Raw genomic sequence first — 18482 nt, 5'->3', positions numbered from 1 at the left:
CGTTTTTGTTAATCAAATTAGCCATATGTGGCAGGGTAAAATTATATTTAACAATAGTAATGAGCATAGAAAAGGTGTTGCTATACTGATATCTAATACTTTAAAAGATGGTGTACTAGATTATGATGGTTATGATGGGAGAGTTTTACGTGTAGAAATAGAAATCGAAGATACTGTATGGAATTTTGTTAACATTTATGCACCAAATATTGTGAATGATAGAAAGTTATTTTTTGATCGCTTAAAAACATGGCTTGTACCATTTTCTGACAAACTGATTACAGGGGGTGATTATAATACAACCTTGTCAACACTTTACAGGTATCTCTACACACCAGGTAAATTCTAGTGTGTCTGCGTTAAAAAGCTTGATGTTTACTTGTGATATTTTTGATATTTGGAGGAGTAGGAATAAAAATTGTGCTATTTTTTCTCGCAAAATGGTTAGTGATGGTAATCTATCTCAAAGTCGCATTGATTATTTTTTAGTTTCAAAAGAACTGTCTCCTTGTGTACAGAATGTTTATTATAGGGATACATATTTTAGTGATCATTGTTTTGTTGTTATGAAAGTTGATTTAGATCGGGGAAGTAAAGGTCCTGGTATATGGGTGTTAAATAATTGTTTTTTATTGGAGGAAGATTTTAATAACAAAAATCAGATATATTATTACATGAGGCCAGAAATGTGATTTATATGATCAGATGAACCTAAGGTATGGTGGGATAATTTGAAATATAAAATCAAAAAGTTTTCACAGGCCTATGGCAAAGACCGGAGTAAGAAACGTAATGCTGAATTTTATAGATCCAAAATAAATTAAAGAGTTTTCTTGTGATATTGCTAATGGAAAAAAGTTTGATTGTGATAAGTATGAAGCGTTACGGCATAGTTTAGAAAAGTTTGAAGGCGAAAAATGTAATGGGGCAGTTTTAAGGTCAAAGGCTAAATGGGCTGTAGATGGAGACAAATGTACTGGTTACTTTTTAAGGTTAGAGAAATATAGACAAGGCTGTAATGCGATTAAAAAACTACAAAGTATAAATGGTAAAGTTGTAAGTAGTGAAGATGAGTTATCTCATGAAATATTTAATTTCCATAGTGAGTTGTATAATTGTACCAACACATCTGATGATGATATTGATCATCTTTTGTCCTATATTGATACAACAGTGACCGATGAAGATCGTGATAAGTGTGACGCATCTATCACTGTTGATGAAATTAAAGAAGCATTGTTTGGTATGTCTAAAAACAAAAGTCCTGGTTTAGACGGACTTACTGTTGAGTTTTATTGTCATTTTTTTGAGGATTTGCGTTTTGTATTTCCTCGTGTTGTTCATAGTATCTGGGAAGATAAAGAACTTTCCAGAACTATGAAACAAGGTGTTATAAATCTTGTCTATAAAAAGAAGGGTGATAAATCTTTGTTAAAACATTGGCGCCCAATTAGTCTCCTAAATGTAGACTATAAAATACTAGCCAGAGTTATGTCCAATAGACTTAAATCAGTCTTACCCTCTATTGTTTCAAGATTTCAGTCATGCTGTGTACCTGGTAGAGACATCTCTGACACTATTTTTAGTGTCCGAGATATTATTGATGTTATTGATCAGGAGGATTCTGAGGGTTACATACTTAAAATAGACCAACAGAAGGCTTTTGATCGTGTTTCACATTCATATTTGTTCAAAGTTTTACAGAAATTTGGTTTTGGGGAAAATTTTATTAATTGGGTTAAGATTTTTTATTCTAAAATCTCTAGCTGTGTTAAGTATAATGGGAATCTTACAAAGTTTTTTCCTGTGCACAATTCAGTTAGACAGGGTTGTCCGATTTCGGCTATGCTGTACGTTTTGACTGCTGAACCTTTGGGCTGTATGTTTTCAAAATCTCCTGATATTTCTGGTATCAAAGTGCCTTGTGCAAATTTCGAGTCAAAGGTATATCAACACGCTGATGATACTACCTTGACACTAAGTGACAAACAGTCTATTAGTAAAGTTTTTAACTTATTAGAAGTATATAGTAAAGGTTCAGGAGCCAAGATAAATAAAGATAAATCGGAGATCTTGTGTGTAGGTAAAGGAAGTATTTCCAATGATGAAGTGGATCAGTTAAGCATTACTGTATGTAAAAAGAGTATATGTGTACTTGGTGTTTATGTTGGTACAGATACTAATGATTGTAATATGAAGAATTGGGAGAATAAAGTTAATTCTATTAAATCTATTTTAAGGTCATGGTCTCAAAGACAGCTGACTCTACATGGAAGAGCTACTGTAATTAGTGCCTTACTTATGTCAAGGTGTTGGTATTGTATTACCTCTCAGACAATACCTTTGGTTTTTATAAATAATATTAAGAAAGCATGTATAGATTTCTTATGGAATAATGGTGCTCACCTGGTTGCCTATGATACTATAATTGGTAAAAGGGAAGTCGGGGGTCTAAATATTCCGGACATGGAATTAAAACTAAGATCGTTTAGGTTGAAATTTTTGTTCAGGTGGTTGGATAATTCCTGTAGTGCTGCTTGGAAATGTATGTGTCGATATTTCTTTAACAAAATTCTGAATTTACAGTTGGGTACAGAAGTAATTTATTGTAAATTCTCTGATAAGTACCTTAGAGTATTACCGATCGTTTATCGGGAGATGATAAAGGCATGGTATGCCTTTCAGGCTGTTAATGATGTATTTTATGAAAACAGAAACAGTTTCTTTGTATACGAACAACCATTGTTTTTTAATTCTACTATATTAAAGAATGACAATCCTGTATTTATTTATGCCTTTGCCAAGGCGGGTATTACAAAAGTGAAACATTTGACACTTGAACTTGTACCTAAGTTCCTTTCTGCTCATGCAGTAGCAGACATTGTCAGAGAATATAATGCTGACATTTCAGTGGATATTATTTTATCCGATTTTAACTTGATTATGAGTTGTATACCAGCTGAATACAAGAAAACAGTTTTAACCAGTGTTCACACAAATACTAGTACGGAGTGTCGACCTTATGTCGTGTACAAGGATGACAATGGCACCACGGTAAAGATTTTTCCCAGGTCTACTCGGGAGATTTATGCGTGTTTTATCAGACGTTGTTTTAAAAAGCCAAAGGCGGTAGATTACTGGTCAGACATTTTTGAAAATGCTGATTTGAAGCCCGTTTTTTCTATAATGTATATGCCCTTTTTGCCCTCAGATATCATTGATGTTCATTTTCGCACTGTCCACAATTCTATTTTTACTATGGACAAGTTGATGAAAATTGGTAAAGTAGATAGTGATGTTTGTCTTGTGTGTAATATAAAAAAGGAAACATTACAACATATGTACTTTGAATGTTCGGAACTGTCAGACTTCTTAGATTATATTGATATGTTAACAAGGAAGTTGCTTAAGGATGCTAACCCCACTTATATTGTTGATGTGTCTCTTAGGAAGCTGGTTCTTTTTGGTTACACTAGAAAAATTAAAGGAACAAATCACTTTTTCCTCAACTTCTTGTTAGGTGTAGTCCGTTTTTGTATTTTTAAAAGAAGAAATCTTGTAGTGAATAAAATGTCAAAGGTTGATTTGAGGAATTTTTTTATGTATACTCTTCGTAAATATTTTGACTACGTACAAATTTACTACAAGGTGAACAATAAACCGTTTCTTTTTGCCAAATACATGGTACAGAATAATCACTTGTTAGAGAAGAAGAATTCTTCAGAAAGAAATTTAGTACTGTCATTGTGAATTATGTTAACGCAATATTTGAGGGTGTGTATTATAAAGCCTTTATTAGATTAAAGACACATTCTATTTTTATTCAATCTGATGGAATGATAAAATACTCACTATTTCACATTCGAAGAGACCGACATGTATTGTTTTTTAATGATTATTTGATTATCATATTATGTAAGCTATGATATTGTCATCGATCTATATATGCACTGTGAGGAACCTCCGGGACACCAACCCCGTAGGCCCTATTTGCTGGTACATTAAAATTAATTTAAAAAAAAAAAAAAAAAAAATCACGTCTGCTTAACACGCAGAAGGTCACGAGTTCGAAACTCGTCGGAACCTGATCCTTATTTTTCTTCTATTGTTATCTTTTTTTTGAATGATTTCGATTGACACTTGTGCAAATTGTACATTTCGGAAAATCATTTGCATAAGGGTTTCGTGGTGTAGTGGTTATCACGTCTGCTTCACACGCAGAAGGTCGCGAGTTCGAACCTCGCCGAAACCTAAAAATTACATTTTTATTCTTATTACCGACATATCTTGCATTATCCTAGATCACCATTCAACTTCATCGCAAACATTAAAGTCAACTAGGAATAATCAACCTAACTTTTCAGTAAATATAGCGAATTAAATCAACTCGACTATCAAATATTTCGATCGATCGTAAGAGTATGTGCGGTTCTGTGGTGTAGTGGTTATCACGTCTGCTTTACACGCAGAAGGCCGCGAGTTCGAACCTCGCCAGAACCTCTCAGCATTTTTTGCAAATGGCACTATTTGGATTCCCAGATCGTCTTATTAGCCGATTGGGTGAAAGAAAAAACCCAACACCGCAGTTCAAGTTCAATACATGTCATGTCGATGCGTATCATTAGAATACTTTCAATACACAGACACTCTCTGCGTCTAGCATTATTTTAAGATGTTTACCAGGATATATATATATTTAGTTCTTTATCTATTTATCTGATTGGTAGCGTAAAATGATAAACCTACAATGAAATGACAGTCGAGACAGTATTTCCGTATTGCTATACCTAAATATATCTTGTTTCATAAATGAATATTTAAAACCACTTTTATCGTAAATAGATCATTGGTCCTGTAACAACAATAACAGTTTGCAATAATACACGTTTATGACATGGTCAATTAGTTTAGAAGATATCTCCTGATAACACCATGTTCCATATGCATTAGGAAACAATCTTAAGCATTAGTTATCAACCATATCAACTAAATATTACCCTTCATCAGTGATAATTCTGTTACTGAACTACCCATTCACATCTGTATTTAAACCACAAGAATTAGTCACTTTAAACCTGGGTAAATATCGCAGAAATAGCCTAAAGATTTCATGGAAATTGACAAAGCAAACAAACAGTTATAGAAATTGATGAAAGCATCAACTTCTCTATTACAATATTACAACCAAAAATCTTGTAATACTAAAAAAAAGGAAATATCAATTATTTATGGGAATTCCTCGATGCATCAATTTCTCTATTGCAGGATCAATGGAATTGTGAGATTGATTTCATATCATTTTATTATTATTTTGTTTTTACCTGATGTTGTTTTAATCGTTTTCAAATTGAGGAGTCTTCGGGGCCCCGACCATAAAACCGTTTATAGTCCTCATTATTATGCATCTCGTATATCTCCGTGATGTTTATCTTATTGTCAGAAGTAGACATCTCTCATGGAAATTGTGATACTGGAAAAGAAAGTTCGTCAACGTTTCTGTGAGAATGACCGTAGGTCAATAAAACATGAATGTTACCATCGAGAATCTCAAAATAAATCCACAACAGAGAAAAGCGATAATTACGCTTATGTCGTATAGGAATGTTACTATATTCTTATAGATGGTATATTTAAAGACCAGTTTTGTTCCTGGGTGGCAGTATACAGTTTTTTTATGTGGTCATTGGTGTTGTTTTAGTGTATTAGTTTATATCTTTGAGAAGGTATAACCTTGATGAGGTAGACAACTTGATGTCTCGTTATTTTTTTCGGCATTGGGTTTTGAACTGTGTTGAAGATTAACATTTGTTCAGTCTCGAATTTGTGTCTACCAACAAAAGTCGGGCTGAACTTGTAGTAGGATTTCCTTACTGCCAACACGTGTTCGTTTTGTAAATCTGTTCCGGGTTGGGATTAACATGAAATTTCGCTCAACCGATTTTAGCCTTGTTGAAAAAGAAAAAAACCATCCAAAATAATAATAAAAAACAAATCATGAATTTAGTGTACCATTCCGTTTATCTAGACTTAACTTTTGTTTCGATAAATTCGGATTCTCCCGAATCATTGACTTCTAGATTCCCACGCGTAAGGTCCCTAGCATCAATGGTGAGTGTTCCAGGGAAGGGACGAAACAAGAGAGAAGTGCAGTTAAATCATTGATTTGGCATATATAATATCTCAATACTATATTTGTATTATGTCTCCAATTGAAGGTCCGATTTTATCATATTAAATGTTATCGTATGTTTCATATACATGTATGTAGAGTTTTGGTATTTGGGTTGTGGGTAGATATATTATGTGAAAATACACGGGGTTTGTCGAATATTGAAAATAAAAAAAATAGCAGAAGCATTTTCTTGATAATCGTTACAATGCTGATTCGTGCTGTGTGGAGAATGTTTTAGCACGAATTCAGTATGAAGGTTCCGTGGTGTAGTGGTTATCACGTCTGCTTAACACGCAGAAGGTCACGAGTTCGAAACTCGTCGGAACCTGATCCTTATTTTTCTTCTATTGTTATCTTTTTTTGAATGATTTCAATTGACACTTGTGCAAATTGTACATTTCGGAAAATCATTTGCATAAGGGTTTCGTGGTGTAGTGGTTACATATATCACTGTTGATGAAATTAAAGAAGCATTGTTTGGTATGTCTAAAAACAAAAGTCCTGGTTTAGACGGACTTACTGTTGAGTTTTATTGTCATTTTTTTGAGGATTTGCGTTTTGTATTTCCTCGTTTTGTTCATAGTATCTGGGAAGATAAAGAACTTTCCAGAACTATGAAACAAGGTGTTATAAATCTTGTCTATAAAAAGAAGGGTGATAAATCTTTGTTAAAACATTGGCGCCCAATTAGTCTCCTAAATGTAGACTATAAAATACTAGCCAGAGTTATGTCCAATAGACTTAAATCAGTCTTACCCTCTATTGTTTCAAGATTTCAGTCATGCTGTGTACCTGGTAGAGACATCTCTGACACTATTTTTAGTGTCCGAGATATTATTGATGTTATTGATCAGGAGAATTCTGAGGGTTACATACTTAAAATAGACCAACAGAAAGCTTTTGATCGTGTTTCACATTCATATTTGTTCAAAGTTTTACAGAAATTTGGTTTTGGGGAAAATTTTATTAATTGGGTTAAGATTTTTTATTCTAAAATCTCTAGCTGTGTTAAGTATAATGGGAATCTTACAAAGTTTTTTCCTGTGCACAATTCAGTTAGACAGGGTTGTCCGATTTCGGCTATGCTGTACGTTTTGACTGCTGAACCTTTGGGCTGTATGTTTTCAAAATCTGATATTTCTGGTATCAAAGTGCCTTGTGCAAATTTCGAGTCAAAGGTATATCAACACGCTGATGATACTACCTTGACACTAAGTGACAAACAGTCTATTAGTAAAGTTTTTAACTTATTAGAAGTATATAGTAAAGGTTCAGGAGCCAAGATAAATAAAGATAAATCGGAGATCTTGTGTGTAGGTAAAGGAAGTATTTCCAATGATGAAGTGGATCAGTTAAGCATTACTGTATGTAAAAAGAGTATATGTGTACTTGGTGTTTATGTTGGTACAGATACTAATGATTGTAATATGAAGAATTGGGAGAATAAAGTTAATTCTATTAAATCTATTTTAAGGTCATGGTCTCAAAGACAGCTGACTCTACATGGAAGAGCTACTGTAATTAGTGCCTTACTTATGTCAAGGTGTTGGTATTGTATTACCTCTCAGACAATACCTTTGGTTTTTATAAATAATATTAAGAAAGCATGTATAGATTTCTTATGGAATAATGGTGCTCACCTGGTTGCCTATGATACTATAATTGGTAAAAGGGAAGTCGGGGGTCTAAATATTCCGGACATGGAATTAAAACTAAGATCGTTTAGGTTGAAATTTTTGTTCAGGTGGTTGGATAATTCCTGTAGTGCTGCTTGGAAATGTATGTGTCGATATTTCTTTAACAAAATTCTGAATTTACAGTTGGGTACAGAAGTAATTTATTGTAAATTCTCTGATAAGTACCTTAGAGTATTACCGATCGTTTATCGGGAGATGATAAAGGCATGGTATGCCTTTCAGGCTGTTAATGATGTATTTTATGAAAACAGAAACAGTTTCTTTGTATACGAACAACCATTGTTTTTTAATTCTACTATATTAAAGAATGACAATCCTGTATTTATTGATGCCTTTGCCAAGGCGGGTATTACAAAAGTGAAACATTTGACACTTGAACTTGTACCTAAGTTCCTTTCTGCTCATGCAGTAGCAGACATTGTCAGAGAATATAATGCTGACATTTCAGTGGATATTATTTTATCCGATTTTAACTTGATTATGAGTTGTATACCAGCTGAATACAAGAAAACAGTTTTAACCAGTGTTCACACAAATACTAGTACGGAGTGTCGACCTTATGTCGTGTACAAGGATGACAATGGCACCACGGTAAAGATTTTTCCCAGGTCTACTCGGGAGATTTATGCGTGTTTTATCAGACGTTGTTTTAAAAAGCCAAAGGCGGTAGATTACTGGTCAGACATTTTTGAAAATGCTGATTTGAAGCCCGTTTTTTCTATAATGTATATGCCCTTTTTGCCCTCAGATATCATTGATGTCCATTTTCGCACTGTCCACAATTCTATTTTTACTATGGACAAGTTGATGAAAATTGGTAAAGTAGATAGTGATGTTTGTCTTGTGTGTAATATAAAAAAGGAAACATTACAACATATGTACTTTGAATGTTCGGAACTGTCAGACTTCTTAGATTATATTGATATGTTAACAAGGAAGTTGCTTAAGGATGCTAACCCCACTTATATTGTTGATGTGTCTCTTAGGAAGCTGGTTCTTTTTGGTTACACTAGAAAAATTAAAGGAACAAATCATTTTTTCCTCAACTTCTTGTTAGGTGTAGTCCGTTTTTGTATTTTTAAAAGAAGAAATCTTGTAGTGAATAAAATGTCAAAGGTTGATTTGAGGAATTTTTTTATGTATACTCTTCGTAAATATTTTGACTACGTACAAATTTACTACAAGGTGAACAATAAACCGTTTCTTTTTGCCAAATACATGGTACAGAATAATCACTTGTTAGAGAAGAATAATTCTTCAGAAAGAAATTTAGTACTGTCATTGTGAATTATGTTAACGCAATATTTGAGGGTGTGTATTATAAAGCCTTTATTAGATTAAAGACACATTCTATTTTTATTCAATCTGATGGAATGATAAAATACTCACTATTTCACATTCGAAGAGACCGACATGTATTGTTTTTTAATGATTATTTGATTATCATATTATGTAAGCTATGATATTGTCATCGATCTATATATGCACTGTGAGGAACCTCCGGGGCACCAACCCCGTAGGCCCTATTTGCTGGTACATTAAAATTAATTTAAAAACAAAAAAAAAAAAATCACGTCTGCTTCACACGCAGAAGGTCGCGAGTTCGAACCTCGTCGGAACCTGAATTACATTTTTCTTCTATTGTTATCTTTTATTGAATGATTTCGATTGACACTTGTGCAAATTGTACATTTCGGAAAATCATTTTCATAAGGGTTTCGTGGTGTAGTGGTTATCACATCCACTGATCTGCTTCACACACTTGTGCCAGACAACTTCGTGCGAATGCACTTCAACGCTGGTCCAATGTAGTTTTAAGGTGAGGTCACTTTGTATCACGTGCCTTATTATCCGGCTCGTCGAGCTCCATTTTAAAGTTGCCAAACCTAAAAATTACATTTTTATTCTTATTACCGACATATCTTGCATTATCCTAGATCACCATTCAACTTCATCGCAAACATTAAAGTCAACTAGGAATAATCAACCTAACTTTTCAGTAAATATAGCGAATTAAATCAACTCGACTATCAAATATTTCGATCGATCGTAAGAGTATGTGCGGTTCTGTGGTGTAGTGGTTATCACGTCTGCTTTACACGCAGAAGGCCGCGAGTTCGAACCTCGCCAGAACCTCTCAGCATTTTTTGCAAATGGCACTATTTGGAATCCCAGATCCTCTTATTAGCCGATTGGGTGAAAGAAAAAACCCAACACCGCAGTTCAAGTTCAATACATGTCATGTCGATGCGTATCATTAGAATACTTTCAATACACAGACACTCTCTGCGTCTAGCATTATTTTAAGATGTTTACCAGGATATATATATATTTAGTTCTTTATCTATTTATCTGATTGGTAGCGTAAAATGATAAACCTACAATGAAATGACAGTCGAGACAGTATTTCCGTATTGCTATACCTAAATATATCTTGTTTCATAAATGAATATTTAAAACCACTTTTATCGTAAATAGATCATTGGTCCTGTAACAACAATAACAGTTTGCAATAATACACGTTTATGACATGGTCAATTAGTTAAGAAGATATTTCCTGATAACACCATGTTCCATATGCATTAGGAAACAATCTTAAGCATTAGTTATCAACCATATCAACTAAATATTACCCTTCATCAGTGATAATTCTGTTACTGAACTACCCATTCACATCTGTATTTAAACCACAAGGATTAGTCACTTTAAACCTGGGTAAATATCGCAGAAATAGCCTAAAGATTTCATGGAAATTGACAAAGCAAACAAACAGTTATAGAAATTGATGAAAGCATCAACTTCTCTATTACAATATTACAACCAAAAATCTTGTAATACTAAAAAAAAGGAAATATCAATTATTTATGGGAATTCCTCGATGCATCAATTTCTCTATTGCAGGATCAATGGAATTGTGAGATTGATTTCATATCATTTTATTATTATTTTGTTTTTACCTGATGTTGTTTTAATCGTTTTCAAATTGAGGAGTCTTCGGGGCCCCGACCATAAAACCGTTTATAGTCCTCATTATTATGCATCTCGTATATCTCCGTGATGTTTATCTTATTGTCAGAAGTAGACATCTCTCATGGAAATTGTGATACTGGAAAAGAAAGTTCGTCAACGTTTCTGTGAGAATGACCGTAGGTCAATAAAACATGAATGTTACCATCGAGAATCGCAAAATAAATTCACAACAGAGAAAAGCGATAATTACGCTTATGTCGTATAGGAATGTTACTATATTCTTATTGATGGTATATTTAAAGACCAGTTTTGTTGATGGGTGGCAGTATACAGTTTTTTTATGTGGTCATTGGTGTTGTTTTAGTGTATTAGTTTATATCTTTGAGAAGGTATAACCTTGATGAGGTAGACAACTTGATGTCTCGTTATTTTTTTCGGAATTGGGTTTTGAACTGTGTTGAAGATTAACATTTGTTCAGTCTCGAATTTGTGTCTACCAACAAAAGTCGGGCTGAACTTGTAGTAGGATTTCCTTACTGCCAACACGTGTTCGTTTTGTAAACCTGTTCCGGGTTGGGATTAACATGAAATTTCGCTCAACCGATTTTAGCCTTGTTGAAAAAGAAAAAAACCATCCAAAATAATAATAAAAAACAAATCATGAATTTAGTGTACCATTCCGTTTATCTAGACTTAACTTTTGTTTCGATCAATTCGGATTCTCCCGAATCATTGACTTCTAGATTCCCACGCGTAAGGTCCCTAGCATCAATGGTGAGTGTTCCAGGGAAGGGACGAAACAAGAGAGAAGTGCAGTTAAATCATTGATTTGGCATATGTAATATCTCAATACTATATTTGTATTATGTCTCCAATTGAAGGTCCGATTTTATTATATTAAATGTTATCGTATGTTTCATATACATGTATGTAGAGTTTTGGTATTTGGGTTGTGGGTAGATATATTATGTGAAAATACACGGGGTTTGTCGAATATTGAAAATAAAAAAATAGCAGAAGCATTTTCTTGATAATCGTTACAATGCTGATTCGTGCTGTGTGGAGAATGTTTTAGCACGAATTCAGTATGAAGGTTCCGTGGTGTAGTGGTTATCACGTCTGCTTAACACGCAGAAGGTCACGAGTTCGAAACTCGTCGGAACCTGATCCTTATTTTTCTTCTATTGTTATCTTTTATTGAATGATTTCGATTGACACTTGTGCAAATTGTACATTTCGGAAAATCATTTTCATAAGGGTTTCGTGGTGTAGTGGTTATCACGTCTGCTTCACATTTAGAGGACTTCCGGTTTGGATGGTTAGATGGATGGACGGGTAAATCAACTCCGTGGTTTTCTATCGTAAGTCATCCCTTTTCCGTGAGATTATTGAATGCCATTTTGCTTATCAACTTTTTTGAACATTTGTCAGGATCTGTTTACAACAATAATTATGTAAACTGAAATTTCTGAACACTTAATTTGAGCCATTTTTATAATGGACTCGGTAGGCGACGGCCGTAATGGCCGTACAAAGTCCTATAAAAAGGACTGTACGTATTTGGTCAATGTGCAGGACAACAAGTCTGTACTTCCAATGGAGCTTATTCGAGCCATTGAAGACATTTGTGATGTTGGCTCTCTATATGCTTGTGTTCCAAAGGGCGGTGACTCTTATGAAGTGACCATGAGTGGCTTGACCTCTGGGCAACACCTACTCAATGGTGTCGAGGTGAGGGGCCGAGTGTGTACGGTGTCAGAAGTGGTAAAGACTTATTTGGTTGTATCATTTCTACATATCCCTGCCTATATATCAGATGAGGAGATTGAGGGAAAACTGAGACAATTAGGTGTTACTATCCATTCCCCTATTAAACGTAGGTGTTATCCGGGTACGGACATAGCTGACGGGACTCGTATTGTCAAGGTCAAACTACCCCCCGGTTTGCCGTCTCTACCTTACACAGTACGCATTGACAACTCATATTATCGCGTTGTTCACAATGATCAGAGACGAATGTGTACGATGTGTCACTCAGTAGACCATGTATTCAAAGACTGTCCCCAGTTCACATGTTTTAAGTGCAATGAGCAGGGACACTATGCAAGAAACTGCACTACCCCTCCCTGTGGTAAGCGTGGTGCTGTACGAGCAAACTGTTTGTGTAGAGCGACGGTGTCTAAGATTGAGGTCGATAGTGAGAACGGTATGGACGCTAGTACAACTGATCAGTTATGCGACGCCTGTGGGCAATTCAGCTGTGAATGTAATGAGTTCACCTGTGAATGCGGACAGTTCATTTGTGTTTGTGACGGTAAGCTGATTAGACGAGATGATGATAATGATGATGACGGTGACCAAGAGGAGGACGTCGGGATGGAGGGTGATGTTGTGGAAAACGATGAGGACGGGGAGGTGGAGGTTCGCGACACCCAGGAGTCTGATTTTGGTACACAGGAAATGACGGATGATGTTGTGACGGGTGATGACGGTTGCGTTAAGAAAGTCTCCGGACATTCAGATCTGGTAGAAGGGTCAATCTTAGTCCATGATAGCTCTGCTATTAATTCTTTTGAAACAGGGAAGGGGGGGTTGCCGGACGTGGCAAGCCCCTCTTCCCCACAGATAGTCACTGAGACGCCGCTACACGGGGTGTTTTGGGAGAAGTCTGAGGGTTCTATGGAAGAGGACGGTTCTGACGTCGATGACTCATTCATTTCCGTTGGGAATAGAAAGAGAAAAACGGTGAAGGATTTTGTTAAATTTAGACGTCAGACCGATTCCTCCAAGAAGCCTAAACAACAACAATAGCGCTATTTGTATTTTTGAGTATTGTTTTTGGGATGTTTAGATTCTTGTCGTTTAATTGTAATGGGTTGAGTGATATTAGTAAATTACAGAAGGTTTTTTCCGATTTCCAAGAAAAGAATATTGATTTCATTTTCCTACAGGAAACTTTCTGGTCTGATAATTTCATTGGCCAGGTAAAGGACAAGTGGAATGGTGTTGTTCTATACTCCAATGGTGTCAATGGTCGCCAAGGTGTAGCTATTCTGCTAAGGAATAGTCTAAAAGATTGCGTTTCTTTTAGTACCGGTCGAAATGGTCGTTTTTTGCATGTGCAGCTGCAAGTTGATGATAAAGTAATTAATCTAATAAATATATATTCCCCTAATATTCTAAATGACAAAACCAACTTTTTTCACTCTGTATGTGATTATCTTGAGCAAGGTAGGTATGAAAACATTATAATGGCCGGTGATTTTAACACCACCTTAGCAAATATAGACAGGTCTGGTGCTACGCAACATTGTAATGACGCCGGGTTTAGAAGTTTGATTAAAATAATGGAAAATAATGATATTACTGACTTGTGGAGAAAAAGAAATAAAAATTGTTCTATTTTCTCGCGAAAACAAATACGAAATGGTAAATTATCACAAAGCCGGATTGATTATTTTTTAGTATCTAAAGCGCTGACAGGATTTGTCCAGAACATTTTATATAATGATACGTCCTTTAGTGACCACAGTTTTGTGACTATGTTTTTAGATTTGGAAAATGTTGAGAGAGGTCCGGGTATTTGGATATTAAATAATTCATTTTTGTCTGAAGATGATTATGTTTTAAAAATAAGAAATGTTATATCCAGTGCAAAGCAAGAAGAGTTAATGGAGCAGGATGTATTGGTGTGGTGGGACAACTTGAAATACCGTTTCAAGAGAATATCTCAAATATACGGTAAAAATCGTAAAAAAGTTGATAATGAAAATTTTTATAAAATCCAAAATAAGCTGACTGACCTATCCGCTAAGTTAGCCGGCTCCAATAACCCTGCACTTGTGCAAAAAATGCAAGAAATTAAGGCTGAATTAGAGGTGTTGGAAGAGGAGAAGTGTAAAGGGTCTATTCTACGATCAAAAGCCAAGTGGGCAATAGATGGTGATCGTAATACAGCTTACTTTCTACGTTTAGAAAAATATAGACAAAATTTTAATAATGTTAAATTACTTGCAAATGCCAACGGTGATTTGTTGCACCAAACCAGTGATTTACTGGATGAAATTTATCAATTTTACCACAAGTTGTATTCTTGTGTATCTGTTGACGATAACTATATTGAAAACTTTTTGAGCGATATTGATACCAAGATATCTCCAGGTGATAACAAGAATTTGGGGGCCGAAATTACTGACGAAGATGTGCTGTCTGCTTTAAAAGGTATGTCTAGTAACAAGAGTCCCGGGCAGGATGGTTTAAGTGTGGAATTTTATCGAAAATTCTTTCCAGAATTAAAAGATTGTTTTATGCGTGTAATTTCTGAAATACAAGAAAGGGGTGAACTTTCGCGATCTATGAAACTTGGTGTTATCAGTCTTATTTACAAAAAAAGAGGTGAGAAGTCAAATTTGAAAAATTGGAGGCCGATAAGTCTCCTTAATGTCGACTATAAAATTTTAGCTAGAGTAATGGCTGATAGATTGAAAGTGGTATTACCCTCTATTATCTCCCCTTACCAAAGCTGTTGTATTATGGGGCGAGATATTGCGGATAACATTAGTAATATTCGAGATGTTATTGACCTGGCTATGATGGAAAACTTAGAGTGTTATATTATGAAAATCGACCAAGAAAAAGCCTTTGATCGCGTCAGTCATTCCTATCTTTTCAAAGTCTTGGAAAAGTTTGGCTTCTGTGGTTTTTTTATTGACTGGATAAAAATCTTTTACAATAGTATTTATAGCAGTGTCAAATGTAATGGTCATCTAACAAAATATTTCCCTATTAAAAATTCAGTTAGGCAGGGTTGCCCTCTGTCAGCATTACTTTACGTCCTCGTGGCAGAACCACTTGGTCAGGCAATTTTAAAAAATGATAAAATTGTTGGAATTTCTATCCCTATGAGTAACATGTCTACAAAAATTTTTCAACATGCCGATGATTCCACATTGACCTTGTCAGACAAATCTTCGATAGACGAAGCTTTTACTGTTTTTGAAAATTATAGTCGGGCTTCCGGGGCTAAAATAAACAAAGATAAGTCCGAGTTATTGTGTATTGGTTGTGGACAAATGTCAGCTGCTGAATCTGACGCGGTACAAGTTAAATTACTACGGGACGCAATTTTAGTTTTAGGTGTGTATTTAGGTCCAAATCACCAGTGTTGTGATTCCCTAAATTGGGACCCTAAGATTGTTTCCATTAGAAATACTTTAAGATTGTGGTCTCAGAGAAAACTAACCATTCTGGGGCGAGCCACTGTTATATCTTCGCTAATGTTATCTAAATGCTGGTATACATTGGCTGTGACCTCCATCCCTGATTGTTACAAAATACAACTTAAAAATTTATGTTTAAACTTTCTCTGGGACGGAGGTGCCCATTTAGTAGGCTACAAAACCCTTATAGGATTGTAGTCTGAAGGAGGTTTACAGTATCCTGATATAGACCTGAAAATGAAGTCCTTCAGAATTAAATTCGTTTTTAGATTGTTCAATGATGTAACGACAATTTGGAAAGAAAGTTGTAAATATTTCCTCTCTAAGGTAGCCAATATGAATCTTGGGTTATCTATTTTTAATTGTACTTTTAAAGTAAACCAATTACATTGTCTTACCCCTTTTTACAAAGAAATGTTGTTGGCATGGTCCAGTATTTATTCACGTATTTCATTTCAAAACAGTGTCAGTCATACATTTTGTCAACCAATGTTTTGTAATCCTTTGATTCTAGACGAAAATGGTAAAACGGTGTACGAAAACGTTTTTGTAGATGCTGGTCTGATATACTTAAAAGATTTCACTTACGAGGTTGTTGAAGGATTCCTTCCAATCCATTCCATTGTGGAACTGGTCCAGGAAAATAATCCAGAAATCACAAGTCAAGTCATATCCAAAAAGTACTTAAGTCTTCTCAGAAAGTTACCATTGGAATTTTTAGGCACCGTTATAAACAATTGTTACACATCCACTGATCTGACACAACCCGTTATGTATCTGACTCTGAATGACTCGGGATCGTACACTGTTCCACGACATACACGGGACATTTACCGTGCTCTCGTGCGAATGCACTTCGTTGAACCGGCGGCGCGGTCGTTCTGGTCCAATAGTTTTCCTACCTGTGAGGTCGACAGTATTTATAGAATAGTACACGTGCCTTATTATCCGGCTGAGTGTGTCGAGCTCCATTTTAAAGTTGCACATAACGCTATTTTTACGAAAAAGAAATTGATGAAGTGTGGTATGTCAGATTCAGATACATGTCCGGTATGCCAGTCTCAGACGGAGGATCTTTTTCATTTATTTATTGGATGTCCAGAGTTATCTACCCTTAACGTCTTTTTAACCGATATGTTGGATAGTTTGTTTATTAGAGTGCCTTCGGAAATTGTGAATGTACTCAATTATGATTGGCTAGTTCTTTTAGGCTGTGGCAGAAATTCAAAAAATGTTAACTCGTACTTCATAAACTTTGTTTTGAGTGTGGCACGATTTTGTATTTACAAAAGAAGAAATATGGTCATGTTAAATGAAGGTAGTGTTCCAATATTGCGATTCTTTAAGTTTACAGTCAAAAAATTTATCAACTATGCTTTTAATCACTATCGAAAGAAAAACAATGTTTCACTTTTCCGAAAATACTTTATTTGTGATAACAATATTGTATCTGTGATTGACGATCGTGTCTCAGTTAATTTGTAAAACTTTCGTCTGTGATAGTTATGGTTACTTTGTTATGAAACATGTGATTTTTCTTTTTACCTTTTATCTATTTTTAATACATGATTATGAAATGATTACACTGTGAGGAATCTCAAGGGCCCCAACCCTTGAGACCCTATTGCTGGGATAATAAAATTTTTATTTTTACAAGAAAAAAAAAATCACGTCTGCTTTACACGCAGAAGGCCGCGAGTTCGAACCTCGCCAGAACCTCTCAGCATTTTTTTGCAAATGGCACTATTTGGAATCCCAGATCCTCTTATTAGCCGATTGGGTGAAAGAAAAAACCCAACACCGCAGTTCAAGTTCAATACATGTCATGTCGATGCGTATCATTAGAATACTTTCAATACACAGACACTCTCTGCGTCTAGCATTATTTTAAGATGTTTACCAGGATATATATATATTTAGTTCTTTATCTATTTATCTGATTGGTAGCGTAAAATGATAAACCTACAATGAAATGACAGTCGAGACAGTATTTCCGTATTGCTATACCTAAATATATCTTGTTTCATAAATAAATATTTAAAACCACTTTTATCGTAAATAGATCATTGGTCCTGTAACAACAATAACAATTTGCAATAATACACGTTTATGACATGGTCAATTAGTTTAGAAGATATTTCCTTATAACACCATGTTCCATATGCAATAGGAAACAATCTTAAGCATTAGTTATCAACCATATCAACTAAATATTACCCTTCATCAGTGATAATTCTGTTACTGAACTACCCATTCACATCTGTATTTAAACCACAAGGATTAGTCACTTTAAACCTGGGTAAATATCGCAGAAATAGTCTAAAGATTTCATGGAAATTGACAAAGCAAACAAACAGTTATAGAAATTGATGAAAGCATCAACTTCTCTATTACAATATTACAACCAAAAATCTTGTAATACTA

The 18482-nt window shown here is 34.9% G+C and overlaps 5 non-coding genes across 5 annotated transcripts; all 5 read left to right on the top strand.

The window, feature by feature from the left end:
• The first annotated feature begins 4179 nt into the window (after positions 1-4179).
• On the top strand, positions 4180-4252 carry Trnav-cac (transfer RNA valine (anticodon CAC)). The gene has a single exon. It is a non-coding gene; the product is annotated as a tRNA-Val (tRNA).
• A 175-nt stretch (positions 4253-4427) lies between these two features.
• Trnav-uac (transfer RNA valine (anticodon UAC)) lies at positions 4428-4500 on the top strand. The gene has a single exon. It is a non-coding gene; the product is annotated as a tRNA-Val (tRNA).
• A 1927-nt stretch (positions 4501-6427) lies between these two features.
• Trnav-aac (transfer RNA valine (anticodon AAC)) lies at positions 6428-6500 on the top strand. Its single transcript has one exon. It is a non-coding gene; the product is annotated as a tRNA-Val (tRNA).
• Positions 6501-9932: 3432 nt separating this feature from the next.
• On the top strand, positions 9933-10005 carry Trnav-uac (transfer RNA valine (anticodon UAC)). The gene has a single exon. It is a non-coding gene; the product is annotated as a tRNA-Val (tRNA).
• Positions 10006-11931: 1926 nt separating this feature from the next.
• On the top strand, positions 11932-12004 carry Trnav-aac (transfer RNA valine (anticodon AAC)). The gene has a single exon. It is a non-coding gene; the product is annotated as a tRNA-Val (tRNA).
• Positions 12005-18482: the final 6478 nt, after the last annotated feature.

This window comes from Ylistrum balloti, unplaced genomic scaffold (assembly GCF_031769215.1).
Source record: "Ylistrum balloti isolate Yb309-2 unplaced genomic scaffold, AGI_CSIRO_Ybal_v1 Utg371990, whole genome shotgun sequence".
In the NCBI taxonomy this organism is placed as follows: domain Eukaryota; kingdom Metazoa; phylum Mollusca; class Bivalvia; order Pectinida; family Pectinidae; genus Ylistrum; species Ylistrum balloti.
This window is presented reverse-complemented; position numbering and strand designations above follow the sequence as displayed.